Below are 12736 nucleotides of genomic sequence, written 5' to 3'. Positions count from 1 at the left end.
GAGCAGATCGTGACCCATGAGAAGAAACCAGAACCCGTCTATCAGTCACTGCCTGTAACCCTGATAACACAGGGAACCTGTAGGAGGAGCTGGTGGTCTTCACCATGGAGCTGTGCGCATGCCTGGCCCAGGACTCAGAGAAGCCGAAGAAAGAGATGTGGTGGGAAGGAGAAGGGCACCAGCCTGAGGGAGCCAGCAGATCCGTGACCACGCGTGCCAGCCAGCACACTGCCGGGGCCCTGCACTGACCTTCGGAGAATAAAAATATGGCAGAGGCTTCACTTTCTGACTTCCAAGTAATCGTGCAAATTTCTCTTGTGACCAGCCCTAAGCCAAGAATATGCAGGGAAGAGAATGCTGGAAATGTAGTTTCAGTTTAGCTAAGTTGATACAGGACAGTCACCGTAGCAGCAAACAATCAATATTTCCCATTGTTATGCAGTTTACATTCTAGTGTGAAAATAGACTAAGAAATAAATACACGCATATACCTATATCTATATCTATACCTATATCTGTATCTATATACACATCCCTATGGGTGTGTTTGTGCGTGTGTATTCCTTATTACAACCTTCTGATAAAAGTGCTTGTATTATCTCTATTTTACAGATGAGGAAACTAAGGCAGAAATAGCTTAAGTATTTTGCCCTACAGCTCCAAGCATTTGTCCTATAGCTCATAGGTACCAGGGCAGTTCGCAGTCAAAACCCATGGCAGTAATTGTTCCTCTGTTCTGTTTATTCTGCGTGAAGCCTTCCCCAGGCACTCAAACTGCACAGTGCTTTCAGGTGATATCACAGATTGTGGCCGTTTATTGCATTCATACTGTTTTGTCCTGTAATTTATTGTTGCATTTGTTGATAATCCTCTCCAGCTGGACATAAATCTGAGCGATAATATGACTTTTATTTTTGCAAGCTGGCTCAGCTGCTAATAGCGTGCATTTAGCGGGCACTGTTACTCTTTGTTGCGCTTGCTTAATGCCGTTGATGGTCGGAACAAGGCGTGTGTACCTGTGGCCTGAGCGACACTGAATCCGAAAGAAATCTTTCCTCAATTGCTTTTGTCAGTTCTTTGAAATGTGCCGAAGAAAAGAGAAAACAGTCAGGGCTCCATCAAGGGTCCCCCTGTGTGCTGGTCTTGTGATAATCACATAATCCAGACAAGTCGGGGCAAGAGAAGAGCCGGGGAAGAATGAGGGGTCAGTGCAGAAGCTGGTCAGGCGGTGCTCCGTGCTTCCATCTTCCACGAAGAAGGATCATTCCACAGGATTATTAAATGAATTCCTGTAGTTCACTCAGCCGATGGAAGGTCTCAGAGACTTGAACCTTCAGGACCGGGCCCTGCAGTTTTGTATGTCCCCGGATGAAAAGGACCTTTGTTGACTCTCGCTTAGATTGATTTAACATTCGGCCCACAGAAAACGGAAGGTGGTGTATGACATTGAGGGGAAAGGGGCCCCCACCCAGCTCCCATCACTTTGGGCATCAGCTGTTATTGGCCTCCCATGAAAACGCTGGAAGGGAACTTGTTTTGTGGTCAGGTTTCCTTTTTAACATCATTACAGTTATATCTGCAGTATTTCCTCAAATATGTGAGGGGAAGGGAGCGGTGACTTCCTAAAGGAAAGTATTTATATTTTTAGACTGAAATATGCTTTTATAAAGCTTTTCTCAAAAAAAAGTACATTAAAAAAAGAGAGCTCTGAATAACAAGAAAATACCTCTGAAACCATAGTTAAGGCAGTGTGGCCTGTAAAACATAGTTTAATGTAACAGGGCAAAGATGAGCAATTTTGGTTTATTTCAAAGGACGAGCAGAAAGAAAGTGCTTCTGGCTTGTGGGATATCTGCCTTGACCCCACTGTATTTTGCGTTCTCTTGCTTTAGGCTCACAGGCCGGCAGAGTCAGGAGAGCCGTTCTCTTTGGGGTGATAGGGTCCAGCTCGCGCTGTGAATGATGGAGGGGTGTGAGTGGGGAAGTGGGGGAAGCCTGGGAGAGACGCTGTCGTGTGAGGACACAACCCACGCTGTGTTAGAGACTCCCGTGGATTATTGCTCAGGAGGGTCCTAGAGGGCATCCAGCCCAGTGTTTTGTATGTTGTTAACCACGTCTGCCGGGGGGAGGAGGGGCGCCCAGGAGTCCACATGCCTCATTTCAAAAATGAGCAGGCTGTGGTCTAGAGAGGTAATGGGACTCAGAACAGCAGCCAGTTTAAGACAGAACCCACTTGAGACACGTGGCTTAAAGAGGGACACTGTGTCGTGCAAGCATGGGTATAGACGGGCAGACGGAGCCTCCACGATATGCTTTATGGGGCTCTGGGAAGACAGCCTCCCTGGCCCTCCAATCGTCTCTTACTTGCTCGTGCTGAAATCCTTTAAAGAAGACACAAAATCTTGGGGCGCCTGGGTGGCTCAGTCGGTTAAGCCTCCGACTCTTGATTTCAGCTCAGGTCATGGTCTCATGGTTCTTGAGTTTGAGCCCCGCATCAGTCTCTGTGTTGACAGCATGGAGCCTGCTTGGGTTTCTCTGTCTCCCTGTCTGCCTCTCTCTCTCTCAAAAATAAATAAATAAGCATTTTTTTAAAGACCCAAAATCTTTATGTCACAGTTAGAGTAACATATGAATGCTCTTTTAAAAAGTAACCAGAGAGTGTGCCCTGAATAGAGGGAAAGTCACAGGTCACAGGTGGAAGACGGTTGGAAGGTAGGAATTTTGTTTCCTAAAATTTTTGTTGTGAAAGTTTCAAACATTCATAAAAATTAAAAGAATAGTATAGTGATCACCCAGATACCTATCATTTATATTAAAAAATTTTAAACATATCCCCCCGTATTTGTATATGTGTATCACCTATCCATGCATATACATCTGTGTGTGTGTGTGTGTGTGTGTGTGTGTGTGTGTGCGCGCGCGCCTGTGCTCCAGGATGAGCATTTGTCTAAGAATATGGAGTGCAAGATAGAGGAAAATACCAAGATCCACCGCATAGACATTTAGAATTTACTCAGGGTCATGGAGCCAGAGGAAGGAACTAGACCCAAGATTTCCGGGATCTCAGACTCTGCTCTTTCCTCTGTGCAAAACATCCTATTATTAATCATGATGATTCATACCCAAGCACTTTGATCACGTGTTAGAGCCTTCAAGTTGCTTTCGCATAATGCATATTATGTTCACTGCCACTCGACCTAGTGTTAGGGAAAGAGGAGAATGTCAGGGGAAGGGGGATGACACAGGGTGTGGGATGTCCTGAAAGCCCAGGTCTTTCCAAGGAGTTAAAGCTCAAAAGATGAGGCGCTGTGTTTTCTCTTGTTGGTTCTTTTGAAGTTTCAAGCAGGAAAAGTTGGAAAAACTAACGGGGAGCTGTCAATACGTAAGGAAGAGGCCGCGTATTTCGCGGGGAGACAAATGGGGTGGTGACGCTGGGATCTTGGGGACACACACCTGCTTACACTGTGTGTCGGCACCTGTCTCTCCTCTAGCCTTCTCACCTGAGACTGCTTCTTTCTGGGATTCCCTTCTTCCCATCTTTTCAGTTGGGTTGGGTGCCCCTCCACCCCACCCCCAGCCTCTGCCCGCCACCCCCACCCAGTGCTTAGTCCTATGCTTGCATTTTCACTCTGGGCTGTGATTTCCTGTTTATTTATTTGTTTCCCCCGCTGACCCACAGGCATCACAATGGCTGAAATTGTGTCCTCATCGCTTGTATCGAGCTCCATCCCTGCCACCGGCAGATGCACAATAACATTTGTTGAACAAATGACCAGAGACCATAAACGTGTGAAGGTTTGAACTTAAACTTGGTGTAGAGGGTTTAACTGCACGTGGAATAACGTGGAGCGGGGTTTGTTTTCATTTCATTTTATGCTTTGTTTTTCGAGAGTGAGAGGCCAGTGAAAGAGTTCAACAAGTATCTGAGGAAGAGAGGAAACAGAGTTCAATGCAGTCAGGACAGAGGCTTAAGCAGGTTGGCAGGTACCCCACGGGAATATTTGAGGCGCTAATGACTCATTCCTGGGGACGGAAAAAAGTGAAACGAAGAGTTTATTGAGTCCTGTGCTGTAGTCAGCAGGGTTGGAGGGTGCAAACCGCAGGTGGAGGAAAATACCAGGGGCAAGAGAGGGACATGGGTGTGGCCGCAGCACTGCCCCCCCGGAGCAGCCGCTGCATTGCTGGGTTTTCACAAAGGGCAAAGGTGACTAGTTCAAAATAAGCTCAAACGCACCCTCAGCAGGTCTTTTCTAGTCTCCAAAGGAAGAGGCTTAAGTTTCCAGAAAAAATTTTAAATGTATATTTTCATTTAAAATACGCATAACATAGGGGTGCCTGGGTGGCTCAGTCGGTTAAGCGTCTGACTTCAGCTCAGGTCATGATCTCATGGCTCGTGAGTTCAATCCCTGCGTTGGGCTCTGTGCTGACAGCTCAGAGCCTGGAGCCTACTTTGGATTCTTCTCCCTCTCCTTCTGCCCCTCTGCCGCTCGCACTCTGTCTCTTTCTCAAAGATAAATCAACGTGAAAAATTTTAACATATACATAATATAAAATGTGTCATTTTAACTATTTGAAAAACGATTTAAAAATTGTGGTAAAATAGGGGCGCCTGGGTGGCTCAGTCAGCTGAGTGTCCGACTTCGGCTCAGGTCATGATCTCGTGGTTTGTGGGTTCAAGCCCCGCATCGGGCTCTGTGCTGACAGCTCGGAGCCTGGAGCCTGCTTCGGGTTCTGTGTCTCCCTCTCTCTCTGCCCCTCCCCTGCTCATGCTCTGTCTCTCTCTCCTTCAAAAATAAATAAACATTAAAAAAATTTTTTTAATTGTGGCAAAAGACATAACATAAATTTACCATGTTAATCATTGGAAAGCATATAATTCAGCGGCATTAAGTGCTTTCACATTGTCGTGCAGCCAACAGTGCCATTTACCTCCAGAACTTGTGTCATCTTCCCAAACTCCATACCCAGAACAATATCTTCCCACTCACCCCTCTCCCCAGCCCCTGGCAACCACCATTCTACTAAATTTACCATAACTATAATTACTATCACTGCCATATCTGTGAATTCGACTCCTCTGGGTGCACGTATGAGTAGAATCATACAGTATTTGTCCTGTTGTGATTGCCTTATTTCACTTAACCAATAATGTCTTCAAGCCTCTTCTATGTTGTAGCATGTGTCAGAATTTCCTTCCTTTTTAAGGCCAAATAATGGAATAATATTCCATTGTATGTATGGACCACATTCTGTTTATCCACTTATCTGTCGATGGATACTTGGGTTGCTTTTTGGCTTTGGTGAATAAGGCTTCTGTGAACACGGGTGCACAAATGTCTCTTCGAGAACCCGCTTTCGGTTCTTTTGGATATATATACCCAGGAGTGAAATTGATGGATTATATGGTAATTCTATTTTTCATTTATTGAGGAACCACCATGCTTTTATAGTGGTTGCACCATTTTACATCCCACTAGCAGAGTACAAGGGTTCCAATTTTTTTTCACATCCTCACCAACCCTTCTGTTTTGTTGTTGTTTATGTTTGTTTTGTTTTTGATAATAGCCATCCGAATGGGTATGAAGTCGTATCTCACTGTGGTTTCCATTCGTATTGCCCTGATGATTAATGATGCTGAGCATCTTTTCATGTGCCTGTTGGCCATATGGATGTCTTCTTTGGAGAAATGTCTATTCAAGTCTACTCGTTTATAAATCAGGTTTTTTTTTTTTATTGTTATTGTTTAACTGTAGGAGTTCTTTGTGTTCTGGACATTAAATTTCCAGGAGGTTTAACCAATGTCCTCTTAGTATTGGCCACGGGTTGTTCCTGATCAGACATATTCATTTCCCCCTTTTGCCTATTGACAAGTCTAGATTCATCAGAGTGACACATTAGGTCCTCCATGCACACTCTGGTTACACCAGCTCCCCATAGATTCACCCCACCACCTGGACCTCCTTTTCCCAGCACATCAGCCTGCAATGTTCAACTCACTTTTCAAGATCCATCTCAAAGGCAAGTCTTCCCAATTTCCATTTAAAATTAATAATTTCTTTTTTAATTTCTAGGGTACTTGGTCTTGAAACTCTTTGGTCAAACACCCCCTTAAAAAGATTTTGGAAGACTGCTTAGCCCTTATAATATGATCAAGTTGAGGGGTGCCTGGGTGGCTCAGTTGGTTAAGCACCCAGCTCTTGATTTTGGCTCAGGTCATAATCTCATAGTCGTGCAATGGAGCCCCACATTGGGCTCTGAGCTATCAGCGCGGACAGCTCAGAGCCAGCTTGGGATTCTCTCTCTTCCCCTCTCTCTGCCCCTCCCCTGCTTGCACTCACTCTCTTTCAAAATAAATAAGCTGAAAAAAAAGATAAAGCTGATGATACTCCCAAGTTTTTTCATTGTAAGTTTAAATAGATTTAAGCGAGATTTAATTTCCAGAGTATTATAAAACTGATAGTTTAAAATACAATTATTGTGTTTCTCTTTTAAACGTATCCGGCAGTGGTACAGTATTCCCTCTGAAGGCTCTTGCTGTGCGACCGGGTCCTGGAGCATCCCGTGTGTGTGCAAACCGTTTGCCCCTTTTGACATGGAGATTTCATCTCCACCCTTACCCATTAAAAAACATACAAGAAGAGCTTTATTCCTAGTAAGAATGGAATGAAAGTGATAGAAGGCAGCGAGAGTGTAGACGTTGGTCCGTTCCAGAAGGATGAGCCCCACATCTGCTTCTCCCATCACGGTTAGCAAAACCAGACAGGTTGTGTGTCAGAGGGCAGAGAGAGTGTGTGTTCCCTGCCCTCTTCGTGCCCCAGGAAGCCACCGGATCCTGGAGAAGAGGTGACCATGGGATGAGTTAGACATCCTGCACCTCCACATGTCACAGAAACATCTGGATGATTCTCGGGGCCCCGCAAGGAGCCCAGGATTCAGGGAGAGAACCCTAAAACTCAAAGGAGCAAGTGTATTGAAAGGGAACTATCTCTGTGATCACGTGTATAGACCAAATACTAAGGGCCAGGCAACGCATGTCTGAGCAGATGCCGGTGTGGACAGATGACAGCAAGGGACTGGTTCACTCTTCTCCACTTCTGGACACCTTGGCATGACATATGACCCCCACTCCCCCCCACCCCAAAATGTAGAGACAACCTCGGGTAAAGAATGAGATTTTGTTTCTACCACTCTGATGTAATGGTGATGGTGTAATGGTGGCCTGAAAGATAAAATACTATGAGTTGAAGAAAAACAGAGCTGTATTTCTTACAGATCTGGGGGTGCAAGAAAAAATATACTGAGATATAGACTAGCTACAAATGTATAGAACATATTATTCTTGCTTCTCTCATTAGACATATGCTCTGAGAATGGAGGTTGTATCTGCTTTACATTAAGTGTTTGCACACTTGTGCTTGTGGAACGTGTGTGTGTGTGTGTGTGTGATGGTGAGGGTGGCTGTGATGCATGAAGAACCATCCTGATTCCAGACAACTCAACCAATATTTCCACCATTCAATTTGATTGATTTATGCCTTTTTTAAATCTTATTTTGGAATCACAAAGTCTCTCATGAGTGTTGGGAAGTAAGCATTTTCACTGAGGAAGAAAATGAACATTAGAGAGCAAACGAGTAAGAAAAAGCAGAAATTGGAGAAGGTAGAAAAGTACTAACGAGAATGAAGGAAATTGTGAGAATTTCTACCCGTTGGGGAACCAGAAGAAAGCAAGAGGTCGGGTCAAGTTCACTGGGCCATCAGACAGCAGTCCAGGGGGCCCTCCAACGAGGCACAGGATGGCAGTCCAAGGTTCTCAGATTTAAATCCATTTCATAAATGGGCTTTCAAATCCAATTAAACGGGGCCAGAATTATAATAGCTTCAAGTTAAGCTGTTAGCTGAAATCTGAGGCCTGGAAGTTGACTCATTCCTATGCTTTTGATCGAAGCACGAATAGATGGTTAGACACAGCAAAAGCAATAGTAAAGCAATTTTATATCTTTAGAATGTTGCCATTTACAACACGCCAACCTGTGCTGTTCATTCTCTCGGATGAGGAGTTTTAGAAGGATGCTGTGCAAAATTCATGTCCCAGACTTGAAATAAGGGCTTAGATGAATAAGGTGCCTTGTGTTGGAAAGGTGCGTGGGTAATGTAAGCACCATGAGAACACACATCATGGGCTTGATCTTAAAAGGTCACTGGGGAAAAGAGGCTGGTTAAGAGTTTCCTTCACTGGGAGAGGCGAGGTACTTGAAAAAATACATATTCGAATGGGAAGCATGTTACAAAAAAGAGGAACCCTCGTGTGCATGTGCATTTAGTCACCGAAGCAACACCTACTCATTTTAAAATATATAAACAGTTACACACAGCAGGGTAAAATAAAATGTTAAACCGTTTATCAATTCCTCCTAATTGCACTCACCAATGGTAGCTCCTTTTTTATCGCTTGGATTGTGGCAGGAAACAGATGGCACTCTCAAAACCGGTCACTGAAGACAGTCTTATGAGGGGAATATCAACAAAGGAGCGGGGAGGGTTAAGGGACTCTAACAAGGGGAGTGGGGCGTCCTGGGGCTAGCTGCCGCAGGGACTCTGCTACTCTCTCCGAGGCCTGAGGAGCAACATAAGGGATCGGATGCTGGCCCAGCCAGACCGGCCATCGTAGACAAGGGCCCTGGAAAAGCACTCGGGTAGAGGACCACACTATGCTGCTGTCACCCCAGCTGTCTGACCAGGAAGAGCGGGGGCGAAAAATACCCCATTGTCTCCCTCCCATGTCTTCACCAATTTCTGTTCTAGGCCAGGCACCCGGAAGTAAGAGGGAAGAGAGCCTGGCGGTGGAGTATATGGCGGTCCATGTCTCTTGGCGGAGAGCAGGAGAGAGGGAGGTGGAGAAGGAGTCTGGAGGGGAAATGGAGAAAACCAGCGGGTAGCTTGCCCACGGCCCGGTGAGTCCCCATCTCTAAAAGTCTCTCCACAGCCCACGCTCTCGTGCAGATTTCCCCGGGCTTCCCCTTAGGGCAGAGGCAGCCTCCGTGGAAGATGACCCCTTAGAGAGGAGGGCTGGCAGGGGAGGGGCAGAGCCTGGGGACCCGAGCCTCCCACACAGTTAGGGTCTCCAGCCTCGAAAGGGCAGATCTGAGCAACAGACATGGCCTGCGGTGATGTTTTAATATTTAGAGTCTGACTCATCAAATCCAGGTGGTAATCACTTAGATCCTTGGGCCACCAAGCAAGGATCTATGAAAGAGCACTTTGCTCTTAATTAAGGCATGACAAAACACTGAAGCATTTTCCCTTTCCGCGAATACAATGCTTGGACTGGTCTGACCGCATTCACCAGCACAGCATTGCTTTTGTTCAGATGCCATGCCTTCCCCAGCTCGCACTCTGTTGTTCTTTTAGATATTGGGCAATTCTGAATTATATCGAATTCTGAATTCGATGCTGAATTATATCGAATGCTGAATAGATGCTGAATTATAGATGCTGAATTATATCGAAATGATGACTGAGTACGCTATTTTTATTTTCGACATGTTGTTTCTTTAATTTACCCGTGGCGTTGATTAGGACAGACTTATAAGGGGATAATGATGTATAAAATGGACCATAAATTGAGTGCTAGGAGTTAGGAGCTGTGGCTTAGAGGAAAATTTATCTGTGAGTTTCATTGAATTGTGAGTTGAAGACTAGGCTAGGAGAGGATTCAGTGATAGGAAGCTTCTGGAGGAAATGGAGAACTCAAGGGTAACATGTTCTCAGCTTGGAGTGTGTACTTTCTCGAGACCGTGCGGCGACTAGCAGAACTGTGGAGTGAAAGAGAACCCTAAGTACTTTAAAGTGGTAGGGTCTAATGTAGCCTCCATTAGCGTGACTAGAACTTTCTAAATCCCTGTGCATTTTCCCCACTCTCTTTAGCATGGTCCTCAAGCTAGTCACCCACTTTGTGGGGCTTGGTTCCTAGTGTGAACACAGCCCTGTGTGCCTGGTCTCACTCGTGACCATGACAGGCTGTCCCTCACATAAATGGAGACCCACTTACCACACGTTTACATAGTCTACAGTTTTGTGTCAAGCTAACAAACTATTCAACTATGTTCTGAGAAATTGGGGCACCTGGGTGGCTCAGTCATTTGAGCATCCAAGTCTTGATTTCGGCTCAGGTCATGAGCCGTTGTGGGTTGTGGGCTCGAGCCTTGCATCAGGCTCCATGATGACAGAGTAGAGCCTGCTTAAGAGTCTCTCTCCGCCCCTCTCCCCTGCCTGTGCACATTCTCTCTCTTTCTCTAAAATAAAATTTAAAAACTATGTTCTGAGAACGTACTTCATTTGCCTAATTATTTTTACTTTATTTTTAATTTTAACTGCTTAATTGAGATATAATTTACATAGCATGACATTCACCTCTATCAAGAGTTTTAGCATACTTAGGGATGTACACTTACTACCACAATCTGAATTGAGAACATTTCCATCACCCCTAAAGAGAAACCTACTGCCCGTTAGCAATCACTCCCCATTTCTACCCCAGCCCTAGGGAACCACTAGTCTACTTTTTTTCTCTATAAAGTTATCTTTTTTTGAGATTTCATGCAAATGAAAACATACAGCCTGTGGTATTTTGTGTCTGGCTTGCTTCACTGAGAATTGTGATTTTGAGGTTCTCCCACTTTTTAGCATGTATTAGTACGTCATTCCTTTTTATTGCCAAATCCATTCCATTGTATGGATATATGACATTTTGTTTTCCGTTTAGCAGTTCTTGGACACTTGGGTTGTTTCCACTCTTTGGCTATTGTGAATAAGGCTGGTATGACCGTTGTGTACAAGTGTTTGTGTAGATATATGTTTTCATTCATTTCTTTTGGGTAGATAGTGAGAAGTGGAATTGCTAGTCACACGTAAGTCTGTATTTCATCTTTTGAAACACTGCTAAACTGTTTTCCAAAGTGGCTACATCATTCCATTCGACATTCCCCCCAGCACTATGTGAGGGCTCTAATTCATCCACATCCTGGACAACACTTGTTACTCTCTGTCTTTTTCTTTTTTTTTTAATTTTTTTTTTCTTTTTTTTTTTTAAATTTTTTTTTTAAATTTTTTTTTTTTCAACGTTTTTTATTTATTTTTGGGACAGAGAGAGACAGAGCATGAACAGGGGAGGGGCAGAGAGAGAGGGAGACACAGAATCGGAAACAGGCTCCAGGCTCCGAGCCATCAGCCCAGAGCCTGACGCGGGGCTCGAACTCACGGACCGCGAGATCGTGACCTGGCTGAAGTCGGACGCCTAACCGACTGCGCCACCCAGGCGCCCCTCTGTCTTTTTCATCATAACCACCGAGTAGGTAAGAAATGGTATCTCACTGTGGTTTTGTCATGTTGACAGTGTGCATTTTCCTAATGACGAATCACGTTGAGCATCTTTACTTTCTTAATAAATTGTTTTAATGTTTATTTATTTTTGAGGGAGAACAGGACAGAGTACCAGTGAGGGGGTGGGCAGAGAAAGAGGGAGAATCCAAAGCAGACTCGAGGCTCTGAGCTGTCAGCACAGAGCCTGACGTGGAGCTCGAACTCACAGACTGGGAGATCATGACCTGAGCCGAAGTTGGACGCTTAACTAACTGAGTGAGCCAGGTGCCCCACATCTTTTCTTTAAAAAAAAAAACAAACAAACAAAGTTTATTTATTTTGAGAGGGAGAGAGAGAGAGAAAGAGAGGGAAAGAGAGCGGGGTGGGGGGGGAGAGAGAGGAAGAGAGAGAATCTCCACACTGACAGTGTGGAGCCCCATGTGGGGCTCTATCTCACTAAACTGTGAGGTCATGACCTGAACCAAAATCAAGAGTCAGATGCTTAGCTCACTGAGCCACAGGTGTCCCTGAGCATCTTTTCATGTGTCTGTTGGTCATTTTTGCATCTTCTTTGGGAAAATATCGATTGAAATCACTTGCCTTTTTAAAAAATTGAGGTATAATTGACATGCAACATTATATTAGTTTCAGATGTACTATATACACCCTTTTTTAACTGAAATTTTTATTGAGGTAACTGTAGATTCATGGGCCTATGTAAGAAAAAATTCAGAGAGACTCTACACTTGCCCAGTTTCTCCCACTGGTAACATATCGTAGAATATCACGACCAGGATATTGACATCAATATAATCTACCAATCTTACTCAGATTTCTCATTTTGTTTGTACTCGTGTGTGTGCATGCGTGTGCATGTGTGCTTGGTTCTATGCATTTTTGTCATCGGTGAAGGTTTGAGTGCCCCACCACCACCGTCAGAATCAGAACATGATGTCTCGTGTGGTTCTTTATAACCATATCCACCCACCTACCCCCCGCCGTTCCTAACCTCTGGCAACTGCTAACCTGCTCTCCATTTGTACAATTTGTTATTTCAAGAATGTCACATCTTGGAATCCTAGAGTATGTGACCTTTGGAGATTGGCCTTTTTTTCACTTCACGTAATTCTCTGGAAATTCATCCAAGCTGCTGCGTGGATCAGCGGTTCCTGTTGAAGGACATTGAGCTGTTGTGTTTTTCACTATTGTGAAGAAAGCCTCTGCGAGCATTTATGTACAAATGTTCGTGTGACTTGAGTTTTCATTGCTCTGACATAAAAGCCCAAGAGTGCCGTTGCCGGGCTGTGTGGTAACCGCGTTTACATTTATAAGAAACCGCCACACTGGTTCCCAGGGTGCCTGTACCATTTTGTGTT

At 44.7% G+C, this 12736-nt stretch overlaps 1 long non-coding RNA gene across 1 annotated transcript in view; it reads left to right on the top strand.

Moving 5' to 3' along the window:
* Nucleotides 1–9015, top strand: part of LOC144616009 (uncharacterized) — a 28441-nt gene extending 19426 nt beyond the window's left edge. The window contains exon 3 of the long non-coding RNA XR_013554854.2: nt 8805–9015. This is a non-coding gene — a long non-coding RNA (uncharacterized LOC144616009). The remainder of the gene's footprint in view (nt 1–8804) is intronic.
* Nucleotides 9016–12736: the final 3721 nt, after the last annotated feature.

The sequence above is a fragment of the Panthera onca genome, chromosome B1, assembly GCF_046562875.1.
Source record: "Panthera onca isolate mPanOnc1 chromosome B1, mPanOnc1 haplotype 2, whole genome shotgun sequence".
NCBI classification, from domain to species: Eukaryota; Metazoa; Chordata; class Mammalia; order Carnivora; family Felidae; genus Panthera; species Panthera onca.
The sequence above is the reverse complement of the archived record's forward strand: the minus strand, read 5'-3'. Positions and strand labels throughout refer to the sequence as shown.